Raw genomic sequence first — 25,302 nt, forward strand, 5'->3', positions numbered from 1 at the left:
GTTTAAGTTACAGAAAGGCAGATTTGGGTTAACTGTTAAGAAAAACTTCTTAATGGTAAAAGCAGTTTGACAATGGGGTGTGTGGTTAGCTCCCCTTTGCTGGAGCAGAAGAGCCATTCTTTGTAAACGATAATTTAAATTGGATTTCTGCACTAAGAACTGTGAGAGATTAGACAAATGAATCCTTCTGTATCTCTGTGGAGTCAATTTGCCCCTTTTAATCCAAACTTTTTCACTCTGGGACCATTGGCTAGAAAACAAGGTTTTGTGGGAAATAGCAGCCTTCAGAATGGTGACTATGACTTAATTGGATACTCTGTCCTCAGTCTTGTTACTATGACAGCAGCCATTTTGGGCTTAATCAACTTCTGAAAAACTCTACGGAGCAACACACTGGCTCTCCTTATGGCCCCTTCTTCACACATTAAAAGTTAGGGGTTGTGTGGCAGACCAAAGGGATACTGTTCAACCATAGTCCTTCCTGGCTCAAACTTTTAACTTGCCAGACAAGGCCCAGAAGCAAGGCTAAATGCCACAGAGATACCACAGAAGTAGTGCACATAAGCTAGTCACCTGAGGCTGCAACAGAAGAAAATAATTTCTTCTCTCCCTTAGATCCTGCTCTAACTTTCAGTAATTAAAAAAAGTGGAGATTAAATAAAGCTATTAGTAAGCACGGCAATGCAAAACATAATGGTCACACCTTAAAACCTCTATTTGCTGAACATTCAGATTGCTTGCAACAGAAAAACCATTTGATGACACCAATTTGGTGGTGCAAAATGTAAAAACGGCGATGAACAAATCCACTTATTTGTGGACGCACGGAAGAGAGGAAAAGTAGTACCTAAGTCTATCGCTTTGCCTGTTTGAATTATGATAGGAAGCATCCAGTTTGTATTCCGAGGGCGAAACCACTGTGAATCTCAAGCGAGCTAAGTTACGGCTGTATTCTCGTCTTCATTGTTTTTGGATTTCAGGAAGAGCCTCAGAATGTTAAAACAATGCACCGAAATTCTAGACGAACGTTCCAAATTCTGCTGCGCTGATCGCTGCACGCTACGCTTTACGGTGGCGGTAAGCTCGGCTCAGTTTAATCGCTTGAGGTAGCTTGGGAGAACAAAATTTCATCGTCATTCCCCCCCCCCAATAAATACTTTTGGGCTGTCATTTACTTAATTTAACTCATCACGACTGTATTATAATACTAATTAATATGACGTTGATTACTGTAATTGTCGCGCAACCCATCATTCTGTAGATAGTAAAGCAGTTTCGCTTATCCCTGTTTTTGGGTTTGGAAAGATAATGGTGACCGAGATGCCTCTCGACAATTTGCAGGCTCCCGACTAAAAAGAGGCTTTATACTCAAGCCACTGGAAAGTGATGAGTTGCCACTACCTGCTTTCCGAAACTAGACACAACACCCCACCGCATCAGCGAATGGTTCTGGGGCAACGTCTGCTAGTGGTTAAGAGGAACGGTTACTTCGGGGGGAAAAAAAGATGATGGTGTGGAATGTACCATTGCGATGCACATGGAGGATAGGCCAGTCCTTTAGTGTTTACCGAACATCTGAAAGATCTCAAGGAAAGCGAATTACATTTATTGCCAACAGATTGCACAAAGTCAATAGCTGATCAAATACAGAAGAAAATATTTACGTTTTTATTAGGGATAGATTTCCCCCCTCACATCTCAGAAAAATGATGAGGCTGGGATTCTACCACATGAAATGAAAGAGGGGGATATTTTATTGTTCTCGCACAGATTCATAAAGCTCTGTATTTCTGGGAATGACTGAAGTGTCTGTTCCGTTTCTTCCCTTATCTTCTTTAAGTGTGGGGTAAAATTAATTGTGCACGGCCTCCAGCTTTTCTGGTGGTTTTACCCATGTTGGAGGGAATGGTACGCTCTAAAGGGGAGGGGAGAGTGAAGCCCAGCCAGGGGGTTGGCGTTGGTCAGTCGTAGGGTGGGAGGCCCCTGGGTTGGGGGTGGTTCCACGGAGCTGGGAGGGAGGAGTTGAGCAGACCCGGGCTTGGGGGTGACCATGGGTGGTTGAGGGGTGTCGAGTTCAGAGGCGGCCCATGCTGGTGGCCATGGCCGAGGATTACTGGGACTCGCAATAGCAGTAGCCGCCGCCAAGGTAAGAGACGGTTCTTTGCTGAGGAGAGATTTGGGGGGAGGCGGTCGTGGAATCCAACGTGACCTTTGACCCCTTATTCTGAATCTTCCTCCTGAGGGATCGTTCTTCCTGCGTTTAGACTGGATCGCCCGTTTTCATACACAGATCTGATCGTGCAAGCGGTCTTGTTGACCTTCCTTTAATTCTTTTCTGGCCTGAACACCCCACCTCTTAATGCTCTGCTTTATTAATTACTGAGTTCTTGTTAAAATATTTGGTGTCTCTATCTGTCATTAGAGTGTTGATCTGCTTTTCAGCTCTCTGCTTCTATTCCATATTTATCCCCAGTCTATTTCTAAACTCTTCCTCAACAGAGCTGCATGAATCAGATCCTCCTCGTTGGCCCAAAGGGAAGCTATTTTAACTCAGGATATTAGAGATCCAGACTTTCTTCTTAATCCTTCCTTGGTTTCATGCTCTTCCTACAAAGTCCCTGGAATCCACCCCTCCAGTCAGGGTTTAAAAGCTGGTATATCCTGCATATCTTGGTGCTGAAATTAGGAAGAGATAGGGTGGATCTTGAGGCTTCACCACTTTATGTCCCATCTGTATTGACTCCCTCCCCCCTTTTCTACATTGAGATCTACCTCTCCCAGTTAACTGCCAGGCCCTGAAGATTCCCCATTCTTGTCGGGCCTTCCTTTTTGTTCCAAGCTTTTCATTGTCTTTGGCCTTTTTGAGATTCAGTCCAGGCATTTAATATTCACCTTGTGACTGATGATTCAGGGTTAGATGTCCCTCTCTAAGAGGTGCATTTCTGTTTGGACTTGCTGGGCGAATCTTTCACTCCTCTTCTTATGGACATTCTCTTGTTCTTTGCTTTGTGCTCAGATTGACTTTTTAATTTGCCTTTCTCTCTCTCTCTCTAATCATGATCATGGATGCATATAAGTTCTCTCTCTTGGAGGTGAGAAATCTTTTGCTCTTCTGATCTTCGAAGTAATAATTCTTTGTAAATAGCTAAGTTTTATTTCATCAGCCTTCCTCTGGATCATACAGCTTGTGGCATTCTTTTCACAGTATTGGTGAGGTGATTAGAACTAGATGTGAGCTTTGCCTAGAGAATCACAGAACCCTTTTTTATTTTGCATGTTATATACATGGAAAATGATTGTGTCCTCTTCCTTTTCCTCTCCCCCAGAAACCATGTGCAAAAATGTGTGTGGAGAGAATGTGATAGGGATCCAGCATGCTTTCTGGCTAGGAAAAAGGAAGAAGAAATTGAATTCCAAAGGAGGACAAACTGCAGTGAGCCATCTCTGTTCAGGAATTCCAGCTGCTCTTAGTCAGGGTGGAAGGGAGTTCATTTTCTCACTTTCCACTTCCAGACCTGGTGCTATCACCTGCTGCCTCACAAGCCTGATGATGTAATGGGGGGGGGGCTTCCATCTCCTCTCCATGCAGCGCTGTGTCTGCAACTAATAATGGGTTGGTAGGTAAATGGTTCTTGTGATGATGCTGGGAGGTTGGCATGGATCAGGGTTGTCTTGAGAAGAATTGCTTTGGGTCAGCTGCTGGTGAGATTACCCCTGGAGAGATTTGGTGCAGAAGCCTGCAAAAAGGGAGGGAGCCTAGCTGGATCTTCCTGTGTTTGTCCCCATATATGTAACCTAGAATTTATTAGAAAGCCAGATTTCCTTCTTTACTATTTGTCCTGCTGGAGCTGACAACTTAGCAGCTACCATGTCTAGTTAGCCTGTCCCCAATTGGCTCCTGAGCCTTTGAGAAAAATGTTTTTGTCTACCAGGCATGCTTATTAGGGCACTACAGAATTTGTGGGTACTTAGTTCTATGTTGATTTGGCTTTCCCCTTCCTACGTATTTATTTCCTTGCCAACTAAAGCATGGATGATTGGCTTTTGGCACTCATTGGAGTTGGCACTTGGGCCAGGTCTCAGGGCTCTGCAGAGAGAACTGCATTGAGATCTTAGCTGCTTAGTTACTTTTCAGAAGACAAGGGACTTGGGAAGGCTTGGTTGCAATGAAACCTTTCTTCCTATCTTTTTAAAACTATTCTTGGACTTCTTCTTAGACTCTAATTGAATAACTTTTTATTTAATGGCTTTTATTGGTCATTGGGTTTTAGTTATCCTTGAGTGTGGCTTGCTGCTGAATTAACTGTGAGCAGAATCAGAACTGAACCCAAAAGTTATTTCTTGGGGTGGGCAATACAGTGCTCCAGATGTTTTTAGTAGTATGTTCTAGCCAATATAGCTGTGGCTTAGGAATAAGGAGAGTTGTAATTCAGAATGGCACCAGGTTGCCACCCTGCATCTACTTCAGTCACCCATGCAAGGCAGATCCCAGCACACTATGACAAAAGCACCTGCAGAAAAGATGTCCACAAGAGAAAAGAGCTGTGCCTGATGCAGGTAAGTGAGCCAACTTGCATTGTTTTGAATTCATGAAAGAAAACAATGCAACATAGTGAGTGGAGAACATTATACTATTGCATCCAGACTTTTGATTCCCTTTTTATTCATTCACAGGATAAACTGTCTGGGGAGGGAGTTTCATTGAGTCCAGGAGGCCTTATTTCTGATGAAATCTGCATAGGCAGATGGACATCATCTTTGAGTAGGAGGTTGATTCTGGTCTCTCGTGACCATCTCCACAATTTAATCCAGTGCCTTTTGTTGCTCTGTTTCTGTCATTCTTCATTGGCTGTGATGGCATTTCTCTTTCATCCTTCCAGTAACTATGGAACTCCTACAGGAGAACTCCTCCTGTATGCAAATGGGGAACGGTTGATGGGATACTGCCATTTTCCCAGGGCCACCTAATGGGTGGATTTTAAACCTTGGTTTAAGGCCTGCGTTACATCTACATGTCATTCTCCATGCTAATAAGACTAAAGACATTTTTTCTTCCCTCGAGGCTTAATTCCATGTTCTTAACTGCTGAACAAAATCTTAAAAGAGTCAACCACTCTTCTTTAATTGTTTTGCAAATATCACAGGCAGCCGTTTTTATACATCTGTATTGGGAATAAGTCTTATTTGAATTATTAAGATTTACTTAAGGTTAAATGTGTTTAGAAGTGTACTTTGATCTATGCAATGGGACTTTGTGTACTGGAGCATACATGTCTTTCCCTCAGGGCTACACCAGACTCATTTATCTTGGTTTTTCTTCTTGTGAATTCAGTTACCATTTCAGAAGTGCCAAATTCAGGATCCCTGCCCTTTCAGCTTTTATTCATCCCCACCCTCCACTTCTCCCCCATACAGAAGATGATTTGCCTCCCCCCTTCCTCCTGCCTTGTGAAGGTAGACTTCAACAATGCTTCAGTAACACTGCAAAAGCTCAGAAGGGAAAGATGGGCCTCTCTAGGCATGTTAATTCCCTTTTGTAGTTTGTTGGCCCTCATCTTGGCTAGAATAGTAAATTATGCTAAATAAGCAACTTGCCCATCTTTGCCCAATTTCCATAATACATGCAGGCCTCAGCCTTTCTTGGCATAAAATTCTGCCAAAGGTTAGAATTGTGATCCAGAAAGAAAGAAAGAAAGAAAGAAAACCCAGACTTCTACTCTGATGATAAGAACTTTGCCGTGAATACTGATTGCTTGTCTCTCTGAACAGCCCTTGACCACTTGGGCCCCAAATGACTGTTCTGTTGTGAGATTTTTTTTTGTCTTGTAGTAGCAAAGTACTTAACACTGTACAAAGCACAAAATAGCTACAGCTCTGTTAAATCTTACAATTATTATTACAGGGGTAGCCATCTTCTCCCTGGCATAGATTATATGCTGTAGTGGTGGTTTTAACCTTTGTACACTGCCCAGAGTCTTTGCTGTGAGATGGGTGGCTCTATAAGTCACTTAAATAAATAAACGAAATAAACCTTCCTTATACATCAAGCAGGGCCAGCACTGCACCCTCCAGGCACTCTGAATTTCCTCATTAAGACCACATTGCCACCTTTCTTAAACACCCAAAGGTGCTGTGCGGTGCATGTGACACAAACATGGCACCTGTTTGCAGGTCCTTAAAGCAGCTGCAACTCTTCCTGGGATTGTACGGCTGCCTTCCATAGCTGTCTCAGGATCCTGGGAAAAGATGAGTTTCAGACGACTGCTAGATCCATGCCCCAGATCCTCCAAAGCATTGTTTTTGCCTTGAATCAGAAACACTGCACAACCTTGCTCAATAATAGCCAGGCTTCAGAATAACTTTGGAGTTGCTTAATAGGAAAGGCTCCCTGGATGTGGAGTTCATGTATTTGCATCATACCAAATTGTTTTTGGATTGGGGGATAGGAAGAGAGGAAGCTGGAAAACCAATATTGCTTGGTCAGAGATTTTCCAAAGAGTCATTTTGGCTGCTGTCCATTGCCCTTTGGGAGTGGGCATGAGGTGATAATGCCGTAGTGCAGGCATGAGCAACTTTTTCCATGTTCTGCACTGGGTGGTGTATGTTGGCTACGCATGAGTTGGGAGCTGGATATATACATACATGTATGCCCAGTGGAATGAAATCGAAGACACAATTACTGTTTTTTGCTAGTGCAACTGTGAACAGATTAAAAACAAAAAACAAAACCCTGGACTCAGTTTGAAAACTTGGTAGAACCTCTGAAGGCCTGTGATTATCACTTGGCTATCCTGGGTCTGTCAGATGGCCAGAATGGAGGTGGAAGGATAGGACTTGGCTAGGCATTTATTTCAGCTTGTTTTTTATCCTTTTCTTGCTCGTGCTGTGTGGACGAAATGAAAGCAATGCCCCATTATGTTTACTGTTACTAAATATTGACTCAAAGAAGTGGCTTTGCCAGTTTTCTCCAAACTATATGTTCTTGGAATGTAATGGGCCTGTAAGGAAATAGTTCTGTGGTGGAGGAGCAGCCATGAAGACTGGTGCTTGGCCTGCCGTAGGTAGTCATATTTCGGCATATGAAAGGTGCAGCCAGGCCCAAACTGCTCTAGGATGTGGCTGATAGCTGGTTGCTGAAGGAGCAGAAAAGATGGAGTTACAGTTGTCTTACATAAAGCGGGGTGTGTGTGTGTGGGTGTGTGTCTTGGTTGGGTATATGGATAGGGCATTTTACTTTTTACCATAGGAATAGGCTATCATGTGGGCATATTTATAAAAAGCCCTTGGAAAAGGAGACATGAAGCTGTAGGTAAGCCCGAGCTTTTTTCAACCGTTGACTCGTTGGCTGGGTGCATCATTGCACTAAGTCATGGTTTGTTTAATCATGGTTAAATAACTGAGTTCACACAGTGCATAAGCCAAAATCCAACAAATTACATTATAACTTAGCATTTCTGATAGGAGTGTGCTACAGCAGTTTGCACATCCATCCTTTTTTCTTTGTAATATCAGTAATATTTAATAATGTCAGTCCTCTAACCTGTGGTTCAGATGATGGTCAAGAGCCAAAAATATACTTTGCTACAAATCTTGTAATCATCAGTGTTCAGACTGTGTAAATGCAATGGCTCTAAGTAGTAGTAGTTGAAACATACAGTATGTACATACCAGGTTGTTATGCTTAGCTTCCTTAGAGATAGAAGATGAAGTGTGGAATCTCAACCTTGTCTTTAGGCAAGCTTTTTTCCAAAGGAAAGGTTCTAGCAATTAAATCTGTAGATTTGAACAAGACAAAAAATACCAGCTAAGTTTGCCTGATTGCCACAGGCAACCAAGACTTTTCTGTAGGCAAGTGAGGAGACTGGTAAAGAAGGAATAGATCACTCTTTTCCTTCTCTGCTAGCCTGCTTTATGTCTCAGATAGCTCTTTCTATCTCTCCTCAGTAAGAAAATGGATTGCAAAAGAGAGTGGACAGTCCACCAGTCCTTGGTGCTCTCCTTTTATTACTAATTTACTAGTATATGTTTATGTTACATCCTGTCTTTTCTGAGATGCTCAAGGGAACAAAATATGGCATTCCTCATATTTATCCTGGTGGGGCTTAAAAATAGTGATGATTGGTCTAGAGCAGCCTTTCTCAACCTTTTGACCCTGGAGGAGCCCTTGAAATATTTTTCAGGCCTCAGGGAACCCCTGCACATTCAGGCTCAAATATAGGCCAGAAGTTACGACATCATTGTATTCATTTCATGAGTTGGCCTGTATATATTCATTAACAGTGTTCTTAAACTAAAGATAAAGAATGAAATTTACCTCTTTAATGTGAAGTTGCCCAAATTTGAAATAATTTTTTAAATAAATTGTGATCTCCCAGGGAACTCCTAGTGACCTATTGCAGAACCCTAGGGTTCCATAGTACCCTAGTTAAGAAACCCTGGTTTAGAGAAAGGGACTTGAATTTGGGTTCCTCCATCCCAATCTATCCCTCTAACCATTATATTCACAAAGACAGCTTCATTTGGTTCCACATTATTGAGTTTTATGGGCTTTATAAGCCAGTTTTAAACCATGCTTTGATTAGGAGGAGCTAAAGGTGAAATGAAATTGCTTTGATAGAAGGTTACTAGTCATGTCTGCACCCTGATATTTTTGCCTTAACTCCCTTTTGATTTCTGGGCAATGTTCAGGAACCTAAGATGTGTTTGCTTAATTGTGGTTTCTTAAATAAAATGCAATTGGCTGCATTCATATCCCATGCTGGGCCATAAACCATAGTTTAGAAATCATAAAGTACAGGTTCAAGAACATGCTGGGCAAAAAACCAAATCCCTTCCTTAATGTTGGCTTAGTGCTGTGTGTGAACCTAGCCATAAATGAGCTTAGTCCCAATGTTACTACTGCCTGTTACTTCCCATCTGAAATGTCCTGGTTCAGCTGTCTTTGCATTTTCACTCTGGTGGAGCCTGGTACGAAGAGCAGGTCCTCCCTTCCCAAGTCCACTTTAGAGATTGTTGAGGGCAGATGTGATGAAGGGAAAACAGCAATTTGGATGCAACTTCAAAGGCATGTGAGGAGTAGATAATGATAGTAGTTGCTAGATCCAGACAAATACTTTGACTATGCTGCACAGTCTTGGGACAAAAAACACTCCTAGAATCCTGCACAGATCCATCTAAATTTGAGTTTCTGAGTTTTCAGTAATTGTCCATGTTGTCCAAACAGTTATGAGAGCTAGAAAGCTGATTCTTAAAAAAGAAAGATCATCACAGGTTAAATCCATCTTGGCATATCTCTGTTTTAAATAACAATGTACTGTACAGCTCAATAGACTGGCCTCGGTTGGAAAAAAGCATTGAATGTACAGGAAAACAAACTTAAAAAAAAGTCAGTTCCCAACTTCTGCTGGGTCCTCTGGTCTGGATTGGTGGAAAGTTGGTGAGGGAGTCTTCCTGCTGGGATGGGTGGCTTTCCACTGCTTTAGCTTCATTAAGCCCATCCTTGTGCAGTTCAGTGTTGTGGCTCCTATCACTGTGTTCCTTTCTAGGGACATGTAATCTTGAAATAAGTTCCAGTGCTGTCTTGTTTCCATGTTACCTGGATGAGATTAATTTTATCATAAAGTTGTCTTATGTTCCAGTGCCTTGGCTTTTTGGAGTAATGCTTTTGCTGCCTTTGTATGAGTGCACAGCTTGGGGAAGACTTGGTTGGGTCTACCACTAGGCACAAGTGGCATCTTGCAGGGCATGTATTTGCCCTGCTGAATGTTTCTGCTGGAGTTGACATATCCTGCTAAGCCATAATACAGTTAGTTTCATTTTGGTTTAGTGTGCTATATGAACTCAGCCAGTTTATTCAGCAAACCGTGGTTTAGCAAAGAGCAGCATAATGAAAATAGCGAATTTACTCAATGAGTATTGCTTTGCAAGCCCGTCTCATGCTTGAAGATTGATGGGGACACCATGATCTGGATAATGTGGACTGTGCCACTGTTACTATAAAGGAGCCTTTTCTAAAGCAGACACCAAGTCCAGAAATGCTGCTGCTCAGTTTAATTGGGTGAATGATAAGTTTATTGCTGTTGATATTAGTTGCCTGAACTTCCAGCAATGGATTCTGACCATTTCCTCCAGAGGGAGGCCATTTTTTGTTCTTCCTGAGCAGAAGAAAGGTTGACTAGAGGGTCTTTTTTGCCCCCTCATGCTCAGTGAAAGGGAATACGAGATAGCCAACAGAGTTTTTCTTAATACGGTACTGTATCAGCAAAATCATGTTCTCAATTGGAAATCTGAGCCCTGCCCACTTCAGTGCTGTCAAAATGTTACTGACTCATCCACCATTGCCTTCAGGTGCCTCCTCCAAGTTAAAACAAAAAGTGAGCTCTTTAGCTGCTGAGAGATTGCCAACCATTGCATTAAATTTTTATTCATGTTAGCTACTGTTTGCTAAACAAGTCGAAGTCACTAAGTCTTGAACAAAGCACCCATGGCTTGTTTAGCCAAGTCCTGGTTTGCTTTCCTTTTTTAATGCTCTTGCTTTGCATCTCTACGTAGCTGGGTGCAAATCAAGCCAGAAACAAGCTAGGACACCAGAGACATGCATCCCCATTTGCTTTTGTAGTTTAGGATGCTGTACAATCAGTCAGTCAACCATGATAACTCCATTTTAGAAGCAAACTTTGGGCTGGCAATAGACAGGCCTCTGAAGTGAGCTATGGAGTTTCCCCCCTTACCTTGGTGGGAAACAGAGAGAATGGTGCTCTTTCTGAAGGTCTGCATTGTCGAAGAAGCAAGGTGCTACTGTATTTGCCAGGCAGTCTGAAATTGAATCTGAAAAATGGCTTATCTCTTCTTCTTTGTAAAAAAGGAACCTCTCTGGCTTTTAAATGTTTCCTCTTTTAATTTCCTGTGGTCCGGAGGGGAGAGGTGGACTGCAGTTTGAGAAATGCTCGAAGCCCAACCCAGTGATCAATACTGAGGGGGCCTTATCTCTGGCTGAGACAACAGCTGCTGCCTGCAGGAGCCAAATATTCCAGGACGTATTAAGCATCTGGACGTTGCTCTTCCCTACGCAGATCAATCATACATTCTGTAGTGAGACTCCCAAATCTCTATTTGGATATGACAAAAGCTTAATAAGGGATTGCTTGTGTTTTTATTGTCTAGCTTTACTTGGGCTTGGAGTTAAAAAAAAAAAAGAGAGCATTCCACCCCAAAGTTTGACATACCTTCAATCATTCACAAATGGTTTGTTCCCTCTCTGTTAGCAATTAGCAGTCAGAGGTCCTGGAACCAGATCTGTCTCCTGTGGGGGGAATGCCAACAATTCCCTCAGTTGTCAGTTCTGAAATACGGGTGTGTGTGCTGGAAGGGGTGAGAATGGAGTTACTGACAACCTATTTATTAGAAATAGAAGTCATGACCTTCTGGACCAGAGATGAGCAGTTTACAGCACCAGAGCCAAATGCAACCATCAAACTCCCTTATCCAAAGCCCCTGGATTCCTCTGTGGCCAAAAATGATTTTCTGCTACTTAAGCAGGGGAAGGGGGGGGGGGACACACACACAAATACTGAATTATACTCTAAATAGGCTTAACATAATTAACATCCCTCCAGGAAAAAAAAAAAAGGAAAATTTTATCCCCATCCAAAGGCATGGTGCAGCTAAACCCACTTTGTATCATCTTCCTGCTAGCTGTGGTACTCACTGTCTACCCTAACGTGTAGTCCCTGGCTACCAACAGGTTGCCTAGCCCTTCTCTAATCCTGCTTCAGAAGTGGCCCTCCAGTAAAACTAGTTCTTGGTATGAAATAACGAACCCCACCCTCCAAAGAGGATGCAACTATTGTTTATATGATCTCTTAATCCAGGATGAAGCTCAGGGAGTTGAATGAGGTATTACTAATGTTGATAATCTGATTCATCTTTTAGGTTTTAGTAAATCAGGCCCATCTCTGTGCAGACACACTGGGGAAGGTCTCTGTTGGTGGAAAAGTATTGGGGAGGGATTAAGAATCTCTTTAACCACCCTTTGTTTCCTGCAAAGAGTCTGGAAGATGGTTCATTCTGCAAGGACGTGGTGGTGGTGGTGAAGGTGAACAGCATGCAACTCTGAGGCTACTGATGATGGGAGTCAAGTTTGAAAGAAGTACATAGATTAGTACTAGCTTTCATTTACTCACATAGGTTCCAGCAAAAGTTGGGGGGATTGCAGGAATACAAGAGTCTTCATCTCCTTTCCCCTCCAGAGGCATTGCTGGTGTTAATGAACATGACTTGTTCTGATATTGCTTTGGAATCAATTTTATATATGTGTGTGAGAGAATGGGTTAACACATAGTAAGCCTTGGTGTGTTTAACCACAGTTTATTAAATAAACCATGATTGGCTGGATTCACAGTACGTGCCAAATCATAAATCATGTTTTACAAATCATATATGGTGCTTAGCTGTCTCATGATTTGATGCTTTGGCTTAAAGTACTATTTGAACTCAGCCTTAATATATATATATGTCTGTGTGTGTGTGTGTGTGTGTGTTTCATTAACCAGTTCAGATGCATCCTCTTCTGATTTGATCATGCTGACCAAGTGTCAGCCATCACTTTGAAGCTTGAATTCATAACACTGGCTTGCAAGAGAGCAAGGCAAATGGAACTCAGGCTTGCAAGATTCTCTCTGCTGAGGTTCACCCATTAATGCTCTGTTCAAAAAAAAAAAACTGAATATGTGGTAGAGTGGTTTGGAGGACAGGCTCAACCCAGAAATTGATGGAAATACTAGGACCTACTTTACAAATCTCCTGACCTTCCCTCATCTGTTTTTTCCTCCCAGCAACCCAATTTAATGGCCTGCTGTTTATCTTCTGCTTGCTCTCACCATAGAGCTGGGAAGTTATGCATGAGGGACCAACAAAAATGTTGCCTGATTTCTTTTATTTTTCCCTTTGTGAAACTTTACGTTTATATAATTCAGAGCGTTCAAGGGAGCAGTGAGGTGGGAGCTCAGCTCAGCCTCAGTTGTCTGTAATGGAAAAAATATTTTATTATTTGAACTGTGTCTGAGATCAGAACCTGATCCACACATTACAGCGGGTCATAATATGGTTGTTAGTTTTGAGATTAGTGTGGTGTGTGATGTGTAGTGGTTTATTAGCTATGGTTTATGACTTAACCATGGCTCAGCATGATTTGTGAACCTAACCTCAGTGGAAGCTATTGAGAACTGAGCCAGCTCCAGTTCGTACTGCTCTGCCTTAGGCTTCAATTTTTAGCCATGCTAGTTTCTAACATAATAGTCTCTGGGCTAACATAGCTTAGAAATCATCTTAAAGATTCCTTGGCATTGGTGTCTAATTTCTGAAATTGTCCAGGGTAATTAGGTGCACAGGATTGGCTCTTCAATGCTTCCAGAATGTTGGGTCTTTGGGGTTAGACTGCGAAAATTTGGAGGGTTTTCTTCCTGGGTTGGCATCTTCTGACTATTTTTCAGCACCTCAAGTCTTTCTAATCTTGTCCTCTAGCAGAAATTATCTGTTTTCACCAACTTGCCAGGAGTCAGAGTAGACTGTTCAGCACATACCATGCATCTCTTATGAACTTGTTCCTTTCTTTGGATTTTACTTGTACGTTACTCCTCTCGGCTGAGAAGTGGGATAAGACTATAATCACTAAGCTTGCAAGTTATGCAGCAGCCTTGACTGAAAAAGATTTCTAGTGATCAACCCAAGAGTGTGTTTCCCACTACTTTAAACCAGGTCAGAACTGGTCTTGCCTGTACACAGTGATTCATGTTTGTGGAGTCTGCCTGTTGTCCCAAGGCCAAAGTTTTAAGCCCAATGAGTCCTTTGAAGAAGAAGGAAAAAAAAAGGAATGAGAACCAAGTGCCTTTTAATTGACTGGATTGCAAGGAGACAGGTTGAAAATGATCCCTCTGCTCTCCCCTACAGCCTCCCCTAATGTTCAGACAATCCTTGGCTGGTTGCCCTGGACTCAGCAGGCTTGCTTCCCTTCCTTCTCATTGGCCAAGTTATTCCCAGGCATATTAATAGAATGATGAGTGCAGTCCCTTGCATACTCAATGGAGCAGGCGGCTTCTGGCTCCAACCTCGTGGTGAGGTAGGATCCCTGTTCTGTCTTGAATCTGTCCCTTTAAGACCTGGGGAGGGTGTTATTGGTGGCTTATTGGCTGCTAGGGAGCTATGCTGAACTAGGAAGACTTGCCTGCCTGGCTAGCCCTGCTGTCAAATGCATGTCAGCATGTCTTTTCCCAGCTTTTATTTAGAGAGCTAACTTTGGGTGTTGTGGCTTTCCTGCTTAGAAGGCTCTATCTTTCCTGTTATGCTTATACTTGCCAACAATTGAGGAGTGACCACGGTGCCCCAGTGGAGGAGACAGTATGATCAAATCGACCTAGGTTTGAATGTAGTGATTACAGTTTGCTAATGGAAGGCTGGTTCCTTAGACTGTCTTCCAGCTTGGGTGACCTCACCTCTTGTCGAAAAAAGGCTGAGATAAGGCATTTATGACTCCAGCAAGCATGTGAGGTGGACTCCTGTTTGTATTACAGATCTCTTTTTCCATTTGTTTGCGGGGAAGGGTTTGGTTTTCTTGCCTTGTGTCGGAGGGATTGGTGGGAAGTCGACTGATGGTCCCAACGCTTGCGTCAAGCACAAGGCTGAGAGCAGGACTCGGCATCAGATCTGTCTTCAGAGCTGCGGTCCAGTCCTTGGATGCAGTTTGAAATAATGATGGTGTTTTCCTGAGCAAGTGCAGAGTACCTGTCAGTGATGCTTAACCACAGCAAGTCTGACAACTGTGAGATACAGGGGTTCGGCTTCTAGTTGGTGCTCAGTTCACCACTTTCTTCTTACCAGTTAATCACTGAGAGGTGGGCTCCTATGCACCTCCTCTACCTAGGAAGAGGAATTGACAACTGTACCTCTCTATCTTTGCCACTGACTTTGAAAGCTGTTGTCACGGCTTGATCTGGAAGAAGGCTGTGGTGGCAGCACCCCCAGATGCAGTGCATGTTATAACACAACAGCAACGGAAAATTCTTTTTCCTGTCTGGGATTTTTTTTCAGGTTCTTAACAGATGGATATATGCCAGTTCTAAAAACAGTTGTCTGCTAGTAGTACATTGCTTTTTTAAATATTCCATTTGGAAGGCTTTTAAAAAATAAGTATTTATTGTGACCTTCAAGCAGGATTCTCTCTCTCTCTCTCTCTCTCTCTCTCTCTCTCTCAAATTTACTTTCTATCCCCCCTTTGTCTTTATCAGCATAGTTGGAGTGGCTTGGGATTTATTTATTCGTGTCAGAAGCATCACAATTAAAATAAGGCATACTGTAAAACATAGAATTTAAAATATAAGATACAAAAGTTAAAATATATAAAAGTTAAACAGATCTTGCCCAGAAACTGGCAACATTAATTGCATTCTGTCGTGCTGTCATGAGGTCCTCAAATGTGCATTGACAAGGGCACAGAGGACAAGTGTACATGTATGTGTTGTCTGCATGTCTCCACATCCACAAAGGGCAGAGGCCACTGGATAGCCCCATTTGTTCAGAGTATCTCTGGATCTTGTAATGCCCATGCGCAGTCTATTCAACGATTTCCATACTTCCCAACTTTCGCCAAACCCAGGTGCCAGCTCCAGTGGCTTGGGATAAGCCCTGGACACGCTTACCTGGCCGAAACTCCCGTGAGCATAACGAAGCGTACTTACTGTGTATAAACTATAGAATTGCATGATTAAAAACTAGGTGCCATAAGAAGCTAAAATATTACCATATATTTCTTAACTTTCTCTGAATTTTATAAGAATTGTTGGGTTTAGCTTTTTATTTCAAATCAATATCTGAATGTCAGCCTTCTGCAACTCGGTAGTGCTGACCACTGTGGACATCTCTACTCTGCCCTTCATTCCCCTGTTTCCAGCCCTCTTTTTTCCTAGCTTCCATTGGCTCTTTATCTTCTGCTTTGCTAGACTCCTCAGCTTCCTCTCTTTAGCTCAAGGATTTGAGCAACTCAGAAGCTGGCAGGCAGAGAAACTTGAAAATGTCAAGCTGATGGGTAGCAGCTGTGGGGGGGGGGGGAGGCAAATTCTGTTCCTGGAATGATTAACAAAGGGATAGAAAATAAAAACTGCTGCTGTCATAATGCCCCTAGGGAAAAAACCTATTTATGATCATACTTGGAATATGGTACTGAAGTTAGTTGCTGCATCTGTAAATGTGTGCTATAGAACTGGAAGAAAAGTAAAAACAGTGATGGGGGGTGGGTAGAACCCCTTCCCTAGAAGGAAAGGTCAAACTATATGGGGCTTGTCATTAAGAAAAACGATGAGCAAGAAGGTACATGGCCCAGGTTGGTAACATTATGCACGATACAGGAAAAATGATCCAGCTTTTTTACAGTGCTCCCATCCGAGGTCATCTAATGAAATCATTATTCAGTACATAACAAATTTATGGAATTCGCTGCCACGTGAGGCAGTGATACTTCGAAAATGGGGTTAGGCCGGGTAGTGGAGGATGAGGCTGTTGGTGGCAACTGATTATGATGGCTGTATTCTGCTAGAGCTAAGGAGAGCTTGGATTTGACTGGCATTTGCTGGGAAATAGTAAAGGGAGGGTCATGTTGACTTCATGACATGATTGGAGACTTGGGGGGGGGGGAGAGAGGCATCTGATTGGCCTCTATGTGAAATAGGGGCAGCTTTTCCCTGATCTTCTAGCATCCTATCTGCCTTATCTGTCATCCCTGTGCCTCTGTGATGTTAGCACAACTCAGCCAGCGAGTGCCAGAGGCTTCATCAGGGCCACAAAATTCCATAGCATACGTTGACTACTTTTGGAACAACAAAACCTCTAGCAAACTATTCTCCTTGGCTTTTCTTACAAACAGGACCTTTACTTCCAGGTTGAACTGTTCTAAATTAAGTTTCCTAGAACATGTGCTAAATAGCTTACCAATGCCAGGTTATTTAGCATACTTCTTTGTGAGTGGTTATTCTAATCACGTTACATTCGGGTAAATGTGCATGTAATTATCTTGATCTTTTATTTAATCATCCTCTGACAGGGTTGCAAATGTCCACATTCGCGTGTGTTCTCTTTCTCTCTTGCACACACCCAAAGGTCAGTTGAGGATATGCTTCATTTACCTGATGCAGCTCACAAAAATGTGTATGCTGTAATAAATGTGTCTAAGGTGCTGTTTTGTGTTTGCAGGAGTAGATTAACATGGGCATCCCTCTAGAACTTGTTCATTTGAAGTGTGTGTGTGTTTAATTTTACTTAAGCACGAACAGTAACTGGTTCACAGCTATAGTTTTGCTGCTTCGTACATTTTGCTTGCATAATGCAGTAGCTGTGGTTATGTGGTCAAAGTCATACAGAATTGCATTTGCTTAGATACAAACAATTGGGTTAGTTATATGTGCAAGGATACCAAGCAATGTGATTCAAGTGATTTGACATGCAGTATATCTATCAGTTCTTCCTGTGCCCGCTGACATAACCAATCTCATGTGCAGCCTTTGGCCAGAAAATGGCTTGGCATTGTATCTGAGCAGGGTATAATATGAGATCTGCATCTGGAAGGGTTCTGTTACTTTCAGATGATAAATCGGGAATCCCAGATCACCGTATTGAGTTCTTTGGATGGGTCTGGAAGGCTAATGTGATGTTGCGTGAAGTCAAGCAGCTATGATGTCTTGCTATTTTTTGGCTCTTATAGGATGTCCACAACAATACAACATACAGTATATATGACAGAGCTCAACCTTTATGTAACTGGTCACGAGCATGCCTGGTCAAAAGTATGCCTCATTTATTTCAGTAAACATTATTTCCAGATAAGTGTGAATAAATTTGTAGTGTCACATCATTTATAATGCTTACCCTAAGCCAGACTTGTTCTGTATGGTTCTTTTGTATTAATGCAATGTTTATGATTCAGTTTTTTTTAAAAAAATCTTTGGTTTAAGAGGTAGAATTTGTATTGATATTTAAAAAGAATGCATTTTTATTTCCTTTGCTCCCAGATGCATATGTTCTACTTTACTCATTGCAGGAGAAGTCAATACTTGTTAAAGAATTTCTGCGTGGTTTTTGCTTCCTGCCCTGTATGAAAAGGTTCCTTGAGGTGTATTTTTCTGCATATGAAAAATAGAAGAAGGCAGATGGGAACTAGAGTGGGTCAGCGGGGAGGCATGGCATGACACCCTGCTTTGTACTGTTTTATTATGCACATACTGGAAAAGAAAGTGCATCTATCCTGCATTTCAAAGGGACCTTTCTAAACAGAAGATGTACCCTTGGTGCCTGACAGTTTCTAATACAGACCTTTTACCTTTCTTGCCCTTCTTGATTTAAATGTATTATTTAAAAGGATGTTTTTAGTTCAAGGACCAGAGAAATTTGGTATAACCATTTTAAAATATGTTACTGACCTGTTACTCCAAGTGCAGAGTATTCTGTACTGGGGAGTAGAATTTAACCCAATCTCTAAGTATTCCCCCTTTCCTCTGTGCCAGAAAAGGTTGAGGATATCTCACGACAGTGAATTTAAGGCAAGGGATGCAAGCTTGAATGTCACCTCTATCAAAATGAATCATAAAGTTGCCAGTTTTCTCCAGGAGCCTGCAAATGCTGGAGGATGGCCTCCCTGATCAGCTGTAGCTCTAGAGGTTTGGCCTTATTTCAGATTCCTGACGGAGAAATAGAAGTTTGCACAAATGAAAGTATTTTTAACAAGCTTCCTTTCACGGTCAAGTTGCCCTTTGCTTACCACATCTCTGAGGAGAGCTTCTCTGAAAGGCTCCCCAAATAGGCAATTCTAGAACCTTCCTTGGTAGCAGTTTTCACTGGTGAGCTAGGGCTTTTGACCTTGCCTTAACCCTAAGAAAGAGCTTGTTTATTTGTTTGTTTGTTTATTAAATTTATACACCGCCCATCTCACTATGGAAGTGGCGTATAAATTTAATAAAAATTTTAATAATTTTTAAATTAAATTTATACACCACTTCCATAGTGAGATGGGCAGCATATAAATTTAACAAACAAACAAACAAACAAAAGAGCTCTTTCTTAGGGTTAAGGCAAGGGCTACAACCTGGCCATTTTGTGAAGATTGTTAATGGATTTTCTCAGTTGTCTCTGGCATTTTTTTCTGGCATTATTTAGAGCGGAACTACAGAGGGCTCACCTTCTAGTATTTCCGATCCAGGATATGATGATTTTTCAGGAGCCTTAGTGACTGCATTTACTAATCCTACATACTGGTTAGATTCACACGTGCCAAATTGTGGCTTATTTAGCTGTAACTTGTTGAAAAAGCCCCAGCTGGCTAAATTCACACAATACAGTATGCTAGGGATGCAAAATGTGCAAGCCGTAAGCCATTTCATCCGTTTCATCTCTGAAAACGCGTGAAATCCCTTCCTAAATGGATCCTCACCCTGCTCGTTTTTTGAGTATAGCCCTCAATGTAACATGCAAAGTTTGATAAGGTCCTCAAGCTGGTAGAAATTGGGCAACTGTGAACTTAAGCAGTAAGCCGCAGTTTGCAAACCACAGTGGCTGAGGCTACACAACACACTACAGGTAGTGCTCGCTCAATGACCATTCGTTCTGTGACTGTTTGAAGTTAGGACAGTGCTGAACGAATGGTACTTAAGCCCGGTCCTCAAACTTATGGCTGTTGCAGTGCCCCCATGGTCACATGACCAAAATTTGGGTGCTTGGCAGCCTGCCTGCATTTGCAACCACAAGGTGCGCTTCAACTCCCCCACGCACCTATCTCTCCCCATCTCTGACCTTTTGGCCACCCATCGCCCTGCACTCTACCCTGTACCCCTGCTGCCCTGCGTTCTGCCCTGACCCCCCATCGCCCTGTGCTCTGCTGCCCCCACTGCCCTGCGCTCTGCCCTGCCAACCCTACCACCCCCAGCTGACCTTCACTCTCTTCTTCCTCCTGCTGCTGACAAAGCTCACCTGGCCTGGCAAGGCAGCCACTGGCCGCACACGACCCTCTTCCTGAAGCTGTGTGTGGCTTTCCCGAGATGGGGCAGGGGTGGCTGAGTGCAGGGTAGCCAAAAGGGCAGAGATGGGGGGGAGATAGGCAGGTGTGGAGAGCTGGAGGCAAGTGTAGCAGGGCAGGAGAAGCATGAGGTCCTCACCTAAAGACAGCACGGTCCTGGCCTGATGACCCTAACTGGAGCTACCCAAACTGCTGTTGCTAAGCAGTGCAGTCATGCGATGCTTCACCTAATGACCGCATCGCTTAGTGATGGAAATTCTGGTCCCAATTAGGGTCATTAAGCAAGGCCTACCTATAATGAAAACCACATCCATTACAGTCCATAAGCAATTGATTATTGTTTAGGACTGCCTTCTTTTGCCAGCATCATGTGGACCTGTTGGGGATGCAACCTTCAGACTTGTTGGTTGGAATTCTAGGTCCCAAAATATTTGCAGGTACATGGTTGGGGAGAGCTGTTCTTCACAATGGAATGGGGGTGGGGGAACATGTGTATTGTATATGCATGGTGCAGATGCTCATCCCATTCATTAAAAGGTGCCTGTTTTATGCAGTTACACAGCATAAAAAAGGAGCAGGAATGTGTTCTTCAGATGCACTGTTTTGCAATTTTGTCATGAATGTACTCAAGAGGGAGCGTTGGCACTTTGCACCTCTTACCCAGAAAACTCCAGTATGGTGCCCATGATGGAACATTAGATGGTTGCTTGAGTGTAAGGCAAGTAAAGTAGTAAGAGGGCACTTCCTTAGAAGGAAGGGGAGCTGAGGAGTAGAGGGGACTTAAGGAAGACACTCAGTAGAGAGGCAGAAAAGAATATTAAGGATGGGAGACAGCTGATAGGTAAAGGAAAGGAGAAGGAGATAATCAGCATATGTGTTTATACAGACATGCCTGTCTTTATGTGTTAGAGAGAGAGAGAGAGATGAAAAGAGAAGCTAAAGTGTTCATTCTGTAATAAGCATAAAGGTCTGAACTTCTAAACAGAAAGCTATATCCATATTATCTGCTCATACCTTTGTTTTGGTAAATAATTATTTAAATTGTTTGTAAACACCTGATCCTCTGAATAAATGGGAGGCAAAGTATAATAAGCCTCTCCATACCTAAACTACTATTTTACCTGAAGAAGAGCTGCCAACGGATAGGCTAACATCAGAATCAGAAATCTCAAGGTTATCCTTTTAAATTTGCAAGTTGTGTTACATACGTTTAGCTAAGAGTTACCTTGGTGATTGAGGTAGCTTGCTCTCTAGAACAAGATTCCCCCCTGAAATCCATGCAGCTCCCACCCTGTTGATAGTCTGTAAGGCCCTGACGACCTGGTCCTTCTCCCAGGCCTTGGGTTAGGCTGGAGGGAGCCCCTTGTTGAAGGTATTTTGCCCATGTTTTTGTATTGAGCAATTGGACCCCATCTTGTTTTGTCCTGTATTAAGTTTTTATTGCTTATTGTGACCTCCCCTCCCAAGTCGGTTTGGAGACAGGTGGCACCTAAATTGAAATATTAAATATTTTCAAATATTATTTACTAAATAAATAAGTCCCATTCTACCACAGTGTCTTACATCCCTTTAAATACTTGAGAAATACCAATACATTCCACCACCCTGTTCTGAACTACAGTAATTCTTTCAGCTCAGTGAAGCATTTGCCTTTTTGTAAATACTTTGAAGTCTTTCTGAGTTGTCAGTTTGGTGTTCTTTGAACTGAAACTGTTCTAATGAGGCCTTTCTAAGTCCAGCGAACAGAAGTGCCCTATTCCATGTGGTTATGGAAGCACTGGGTCTCTTGGTCTGCCTTCTTAGTCTTCTTGTCTGCTGTAGCATCACATTGGTGCCTCCGGTATAATTGCTCAGAGCAGGAAGAGGCAACCGCGGGGTATATATGGCTTCCCCCCTTTCTGGACCCTGAGATTGTACCACCAAACACTGGCAAAATGTTTTTGTTGTTTGTTCGTTCTCCTAAAATTGAGTATGAGAATGAGATTGGGAAGTCTGTAGGAGGTAAACTATTCCATTTCCACCCTTAAAGTCCACAGATGATCTAAAAATATCAAATTATTTCTAATAGATATTATTTGGTTAAGGTGCTGGGCTAGAAGCCAGGCAACTGAGAGTTCTAGTCCTGCCTTAGGCCTGAAGGCCGGCTGGGTGACCTTGGGCCAGTCACTCTATCTCAGCCCAACTCACCTCACAGGGTTGTTGTGGGGAAAATAGGAAGAGGAGGGAGTATTAGGTATGTTTGCTGCCTTGAGTTATTTATAAAAATAATAAAGGTGGGATAAAAATTAATTAATTAATTAAATATTGTTATCATTAGGCATGCAGAGCTCTGAATCATCACCACTAGAAATTTTAAGCAGCCTATCCATCGTAGCTATGTCAGATTTCTTGAGTGAAAGCAAAACAAAATGAAAGGTTGTTTTCTGGGAAAGGAGGAATTCATGCTTGATGTTTTGCATAGATCCTTTACAAATCCAAAGTACTAGTGACCTCCAAATGTTTGGGGATTACAGCTCCTTAAATTCCTAGCTACTACGATCAATGGTATATTCTGATCAGTGTCCGTAATAAAGATATATCTGATTGTATGACAAATGGTCAGTAGGCCCTCATGCAAAGCACACCAGATTAGGGCATGTGGCTGTAGAGGCTGATTTCCATTGACTTACATTCCAGGACTAGATTTTGAATGCATGTACTTTGATGAAAGGAGACTGGACTATTCATGTTCCTAAATGTGTGTCATTATTTCCAAATGTCCGTGTGTTCCTATCACAAGATGGCTTCTGCCTCCAATCACATACAGTATCCATAATTCTATCCCTTATATTGAAAGACCAGCACTATTTGCAGAAGAATAGCAAAATACTTGTGAACCTTGCGTTTGCTAACTGCATGAGACCACTAAAAACTTGAGTGCTGAAATTCCTGCCACTTGTTTTAATCTTTTGCAAAAAGTTTTGCATATTGACTTGCAGAATAGGCTGTAATCATGAAATTAGGCTGCTGAGGCAGAGTTTCCAGGCTCTGGGGCTGATTTTTTGAATTACAAACAGGAGAGACCTAAATACTCTCCCAGTTTATCCTGGTCCCCCCCCCCATTTATTTCAAATATTTCTATTTTGCTTTTCTACTAGAAAGCAATCAAAGTGGCAGTCAAACTTTTCGAGGAAATCTGTATTTGCAAAGAAATAAAACTATTAGACTTGCTTATCTAATCAACATTTCTAGTCAAGAGCTGCTTGCATGTCAAATATTGAACAGGAAGCCTGCTCAAGTCCCTTTTGTGGTGTTGCCTGAGAATGGTTGTTTTTAAGTTGGAAGAACTGTCCAGTTCAGCTCTTTCCTACAGTAATGCCTTCATTTGGCCCGCAATGCTTGCCAATCAAAGTCTGTTTCACTCATTCCTCCAAAACGAACTCCCACATCTGCTTTGGTCTTCTTGTTTCTGATTTAAAGCACAACTAAAAAGAATGAGGTTTGTTATTGGTGGCTAAGTGGCATCTTCTGCAAGGTGGCATGCAGAAAATTGTTTACAGATCATGAGCGGTAGCAGTGAACTTCAAAAGGTCTTGCATAAAAGTAAAACAAGTACATTTCCAAGTTTCTCTTGGTCACAAATATGATTCTGAAAATAACATTTCCTTGCATGTGGTTGCTCTGAGTGCAGCTTGGAGAATCCTGATGGAACTGACATCAGAATTCAAATGCAATGCCCATATGTAATGAAGGGGGCGTGTATGTGTATGTGTGTTTTTTAATTAGGTCTTCCTATAGCCTAATTAGTTTTGGTAGCTGAGAAAGGTTTGTTTCCTTCTGAGTCTGATGATAAATTCCATGGAGGTTAATGTGAATAAGATTTGCTGTGTAAGTGGCCACATGAAGTTCAAGACACACAATGATGATAATAATAATAATAATTATTATTATTATTATTTAAACAAGTTGACTATCATATGCTGGAATAACCATTAGTTTAGGTTGGATTTTTAACCACAAGACAGTGACTGCATTGTACCATGTAAACTGGGGTGTGGGAGATGCCACTTGGAATGCTCAGTTGTGTAAGGCATTGGCGAGGAATCTACATCCTTCTAAATGTTACTGAGCTGTTTCCCCACAATCCTCACTGTTGGTCAAGGGGTTGATGGGAGTTGTAAATCAGCAGCATTGATAGGCCATGTGTGTCCCAATCCTGACCTTAGGGCTCATTCATGCCACAGTTTAACAGCCATTCACTCTCCCCCAGCAAATTTTGAGGATTATGCTTTGATGAAGCAGAATGCACTAATGGCCTTTATGGAGAATTTCAAACATTATTCTCACCAAAATATCACCCCCAGGATTGTTTGGGGTGGATTAAAACAGCATATCTCAGCTGGTGACAGAACCTAGCCAATTTCAGAAGCTAAGCAGGGTTAGCCTTTATTAGTGCTTGGATGAAGAACCACCTGAAAATTTGAGGCTGAGAAGATGAAAAAAAACCTGGAATAAGAGAGTGGTATCACTGTTGACTGCCAAGAACACTGCGGGGATGTAATCTCCCAAGAGTCAAATTTGACTTAAGGGAATGTTTGCCTTAAAAAAGAAAAGCGGGGTAGACCTATTATGCGTCTATGGTACAGGTAGGCAAAATCTTCGAAAATATATCTAGAAGTAGGAAACTGTGACATCACAGAAAGAAGTACTACATCATATTCCGTTGGTCAATATTATTGTGAGGTCATACTTTTGCAAGTCGTATCACTCTTCACTGTCCTAGCTTTTTTTTAATTGGCAGGGGTTTTTTTTTCTGCATGGTGAGCATTAATAATACTGTGGTGATACATTGGCAGTGTTAAGTGACCACATTCTGCTGCATATGTAAATCAATCTACAGAGAGCTTTTAAAAATAGACAGATTTGTAAGCTGTTGATAGAGAATGTATCTTACAGCTGCAAGAGTGAAATAGCATCTTCTTCGTATAGAAAGCATACACACTTTCACTCTGTCACACACACATATAATGCATGCATGCACATATGTATTTACGCCTGAGCAGCAGATCTTGAGATACACAAGAAGAGATGGCCATTATCATTGGGCCTTATCGTTGTCAGAGGTGGTATGCTGAACCACTCAGGTGTAGACTGAGTCAGCAGGATAAACACTGTATTCATATGCTTTTAAAAGTGGTTTGAATTCTTACCCACTTTTGGTTCTTCTATTATCTGGGGCCTATGTTTGTACCTTTGAGAACTAGAGTTACACA

General features: G+C 42.1%; 1 protein-coding gene across 4 annotated transcripts in view; it reads left to right on the forward strand.

Moving 5' to 3' along the window:
• Positions 1 to 1,979: 1,979 nt before the first annotated feature.
• CDK16 (cyclin dependent kinase 16) overlaps positions 1,980 to 25,302 on the forward strand; it is a 58,865-nt gene continuing 35,542 nt past the window's right edge. For all 4 annotated transcript variants that reach the window (XM_063294052.1, XM_063294049.1, XM_063294053.1 and 1 more), the window contains exon 1: positions 1,980 to 2,146. The gene's annotated coding sequence lies outside the window, so the exon portion shown is untranslated. The remainder of the gene's footprint in view (positions 2,147 to 25,302) is intronic.

Source organism: Candoia aspera, chromosome 2, assembly GCF_035149785.1.
Source record: "Candoia aspera isolate rCanAsp1 chromosome 2, rCanAsp1.hap2, whole genome shotgun sequence".
Lineage (NCBI taxonomy): Eukaryota > Metazoa > Chordata > Lepidosauria > Squamata > Boidae > Candoia > Candoia aspera.